This window comes from Onychostoma macrolepis, chromosome 21 (assembly GCF_012432095.1).
Source record: "Onychostoma macrolepis isolate SWU-2019 chromosome 21, ASM1243209v1, whole genome shotgun sequence".
Taxonomy (NCBI): Eukaryota; Metazoa; Chordata; class Actinopteri; order Cypriniformes; family Cyprinidae; genus Onychostoma; species Onychostoma macrolepis.
The window spans coordinates 31,443-36,574 of record NC_081175.1 but is presented as its reverse complement, the minus strand read 5'-3'; positions in this window follow the sequence as shown (position 1 = coordinate 36,574).

Below are 5,132 nucleotides of genomic sequence, written 5' to 3'. Positions count from 1 at the left end.
GAAAGTTGTTCATGGGTTCACCCATGTGGGCCCCAGATAAAATGCCTATTTTGAGCCCATGCCCACTCTGTAGCCCATGTGAAACCAAGGTGAATCCAAGGTGTTCAGTGCTTGATAATTACAGACCGGTGTGTTGGAGCAGGTTGATAAAATGCCGCTTGCTACCCGAGACAAACTTTCTCTCTCTCTTCTCCTTTACACAGCTGCTGTTGCAGCCATTAAAAAGAGTTCAGTTTTGGTTTTTAATGGCAAAGTGATTATATTTCGTTTCGTTTCTTTATTAAGTTAATTTAGAAACATGATTGGAACATTTTATGTTTGTTAATTTCAAGTTGTATTTATTATCTTTTTAAATACCATGCGGCCAGCGCCAGACAGTGAGTTGAGCATATGTTTGATCAGTTTAGCCTTCTCAAATAAACAAGATATGGGGCATAAAAAAAACATCATGCATTTCACAATATACATTTAAAAATGTCAGATAAATGTGTGATAAATATAAAATCGTTTGTGCTAAAGGTGGAAGCTGAAGTGCGCTTTGAAGGACATGGAGGCGCTAGCAAGATCACTTGCGTTTTGTTTTTCTTAAGAATGGAAAATTAAAATGCGCTGTAATTTTTCCTCATAAAGGTAAGAGTATACATCATTAAAAGCCGCAAATAGTTTTATTTGTGTGCACTCACAATATTAAAAAAAGTGTTGCTTTTTAAAATAAAGAAAACAAACAAGCTCTTGATCTTGAGCAGGAACACTTTACAAAAATTTAAACGAAACTCAGCAAATACTGAGACACTGACATAATAAATATATTTATAGAATGCTATAAAATACTACTTTACAACGAAATAATTCAAATCGAAAATTAAAAAGTCTTTCATTAGCCTATGTAATCCATGAAGATGCATTTCTCTCTAAAGGCGCGTCCAGTGAGGAGATATGGGGAGTAAGTGTGGAGCAAAGTGTGGATGATGCGCTGTCCTTGAAGGACGATCAACTCGGTTTTGTTTATATTTTGCTTAACCTATCATTTTAAATGACAGATGTCCTATTTATTTATTTTTATCTGCGACACTTTTCCTACCGTGTTAATGGAAAAATGTCAAACGAATTTAGTATTTTGACAAGATTAATAAAAGGCTATTTTTGTTCAACTTACTACAAAAAGTAAGTTGTACAACTTTTTTTGTACAAACTTTTTTTCTCTCTCTGCGACACTTTTTCCTATTGTGTTGTAAATATTAAACGAATGACAAGACGAATAAAATAACAAATACAACTTTGTGCAGGCTACACTTTTATTCGTTAGCCTATATCTCTCTTTCAGTAGCGGAAATTTAAATGTGAGATTCTGGAAACGAGATCTAAATTTAGTGAGAAAGGTCGGGTCAGGAAGAAATTATTCTAATTAAGCGGACAGCGGGTGAACAAAGAGTGAATAGCGGGAGCAGGTGGGTGAAGGACAAAAAAACCCCAGCGTGTCAACCGTCCTTTTGCGCCACCTGGTGGTGATTTCGCAAACGACTTCCACGTCTGAGTGATTTGTATTTGCTGCTGCGCAATTACCGCGGCGGCTAGCACGGCGGTAATAGGCATTCTGGTTGACTACCTTCTGTACATGCACGCACACACACACATATAGATAGATAGAGCCCACACACACACACCCCTATTCAGATGGACGGATCGGTTTCAACTACATATGTTTCTGTGTCTGTAAATGCATCTCTCTCACTGACTACATCGTCCCGATCAGATTCAAAATGGTCAAAGCATGATCTACATAGGCTATGATCTATATATGATCTACATTTTCTCTGATCCTTCCATTTATGCCAATCGTCTTCTATTCGCACCATAAAGACCTGGAAGTCCCGTAACTCATTCAGGACATGCGCTAGGGCTTTCCTTACCGTAATACACCTAGAACACGGATTGCCGTAAAAACTCGTCAATGGCGGGGAAGCGTTGTCTCTTAATTGACGAGATATCTCGTCAATGGCGTTGAAAGAGTTAAGTAAACTTCTTGGTGGGAAATTGATAGCAAAATCGCCAAGTCCCCAATCTGTTAATGTTGGCTAAATTTTGCAAGTATATATCGCTGCAGCCCGGAGACCTCCAAGTGGGAGGAACTTGCCTCCAAGTGGGAGGGATTTATGCCGCAAATAGGTTGGGATAGCACCAAGTGGGAGGGTAGGTTTAGGGTTGGGTTTGGTGTAGGGCATATTAACAAGGCCCAACCCATTTGGAGCTGGCTCCGACCTCCGTTTATACCTATCTCAAATTTCGTGCTGACGTACTGCAAGAACATGGTGTAATAGATCCGGGGTACCCAACCCTGGTCCTCAAGGACACCTGGCTTAATTATTTTTAAACTATCCCTGCCCTACCCCGTGCTGGTTACCTGGAACAGGTGTGTTCAGTCAATCAGAAGCTGGAAGAGTTGGTGTGGAGAAGTGGAGACGACGATGGGCAAGGGTTGTTGCTTTAGTGGAACATGATATCAGCTCTGAATCCGAGGGGTCAATGGAGCCAGACATGGCAGGGGAGGGCAATCCCCTCACGGAGGGATCAACACATGACGAATTACAACCCATACTACAACAAAACTAACACGTCCCTTGTAATATTTCCAAGAAGGACAATTTACCCAGAGCCTGCTGGATCTCCAAGTAAGACGGAGGCAAAGGCCCACATCTCATGAAACAATGACAGCTACCCCAGAAGTATGTCCCTGTTTTTTGTCCTAATGTATATAGCTTAATGGAAGTGGTTGCAAAGCTCTTTATAAACATCTTCAAAATCCCATAGATAAAATGGTTCTTTATTTCCATTATTTGTTTTACTCTTTTCAACAGTGGATGCACAACATAACACCTTTGGAGGTCAACATCAACAACACAGAAGCCATGAATCTTCACAGACCTGTGGACATATGTTGAGGCGTAGATGCTAATGTTTTGAAAACTCTATATATGAATGTGTACAACTAAGTTGATTTTTTGCCCTGTTACAGGGCAAGACAAACACAGTCCTGTCAATTACAGAAAAAGTTTTAGAAGAACTATATTTTTCCCTGAAATACCAGGTTCAGCATCTGGAAATATGTGAAGAATATGTTCTGAATATGTTCTGAATTTGAATGTCCAAATAACACTTTTAAAATGTTGTAGTAGTTATCAATAGGTTAAATGCTTAATGATGCTGTATTGATACCCCAATGGTGCAATTGAGGGCACGACACCATTATCATTATAAGTAATACATCAGAACTTAAGTAAGCTTTCAGATGATCATTACCCATGTCATTGTAGAGGAAGCAATAAACACTTGGTAGTACAAACAACAGGGGCACACCCGATGGCGTAATTCAGAATTTAATGTAGTTTTCCAGTTTTCCTCAAACAAATTCAATGAACAGAAATGTTAACATTTACTTTCAAAGTTGAAATCCATCTCTAGAGTGTAATGAAAATAATCTCTATCTTCTGGAATAAGGTCTGATTGTTGGAGGGTTTGGGTTGTTGCAAGTGTAACGTCTCGGTTACGTATGTAACCCTCGTTCCCTGAAGAAGGGAATGGAGATGTCACGTCGGGTGACCGACGAATTGGTATCTCGCTTAGAGAGACCAATCCACTTCGAGTGTAACTAAACAAGCCAATGCACATTGGCATGCGATTATTTCATCCAGCTGCCGCTGATCACAGCGTGAGTATAAGTAGGCAGCGGGTGCAGCACATATTCAGGTTTTCGCTGAGGAGCCGAGCCGGTGACCCGGCCGCTCAGCGGTGGTACAGCAGCCGTGGCGACAGGACGTGACGTCTCCGTTCCCTCCTTCAGGGAACGAGGGTTACATACTTAACCGAGACGTTCCCTTTCAGTCGGTCACTCCGAGTCACGTCGGGTGTGCGACGAATTGGGATCCCTACCAAAGGGCCACGGATACTGCCACTTCCAGTGTCCTGTGGAAGCCTCCTGCACCCCTACTTTTTGGCGTAGGCCAGGGCTCACCACAAGAAGACAAGGGATCCAATTAAGTCTCTACATATGGAACCCAGCCCTCTACCGGTTCTCACGGATTCATCGAGTGAGGGCCTGGCGCCAGACGCTCCGCCATGTCTGGCTACCGAGGGGACGGAGGAGCTCGACAGGGTCTACCGTACGGACGCTCTGGAGCAGTTTTAGCAAGCCGAGCCGAAACTGGATCCTCTCAGTGCTTCTACCCGTTTGCGGTGAGAACACAGGAGGAAACCAGTTCCACACGGAGGCTATAGAATCTAGCGAACGTGTTAGGGGTCGCCCAGCCCGCAGCTCTACAAATATCTGCCAGCGAGGCGCCGCAAGCCAGCCCCCAGGAGGATGCAACACTTCTAGTAGAGTGAGCTCTTAACCTGAACAGGCAGGGCACACCCTGTGCCTGATAAGCCAGGGTGATGGCGTCCACTATCCAGTGGGCCATCCTCTGCTTAGAGACGGCATTCCCCTTCTGCCGGCCTCCTTGACAAACAAAGAGCTGGTCTGAGGTCCTGAAGCTTTGCGTCCTGTCAACATAGCATCTCAATGCCCGGACTGGACAAGCAAAGCTAGGGCTGGGTCTGTCTCCTCCGAGGGCAGCGCTTGCAGGCTCACCACCTGGTCCCTGAAGGGAGTAGTGGGAACCTTGGGCACATAGCCAGGCCGGGGCCTCAGGATTACCTGGGAGTCAGCCAGCCCAAACTCTAGGCACGAATCGTCGACCGAAAATGCATGCAGGTCCCCTACCCTCTTGATGGAGGCCAATGCAAGCATAGACTTTAAGGGTGGAGGGAAACAGCCTTCGCTCCAACCCTTGCTGCAAGAAGGACAGCACGACTTTGGTCGGGCACTTCCGGGGGTCTCCTTGGTGAGAAGAACACCATTTGATGAACAGGTTCCACTTCAAGGTGTAAGCATGTCTTGTAGACGGCGCTCTCGCCGAAGTGATGGTGTCAACTACCTCCTGGGGTAGGTTACCTAGAACCTCCGTGTCCCGTCCAGGGATCAGACATGAAGTTTCCAGAGGTCTGGACGCGGGTGCCATAAGGTGCCCCGTCTCTGAGTCAGTGGATCCTTCCTCAGAGGAATCTGCCAAGGAGGGGCTGTCACGAGGAGCATC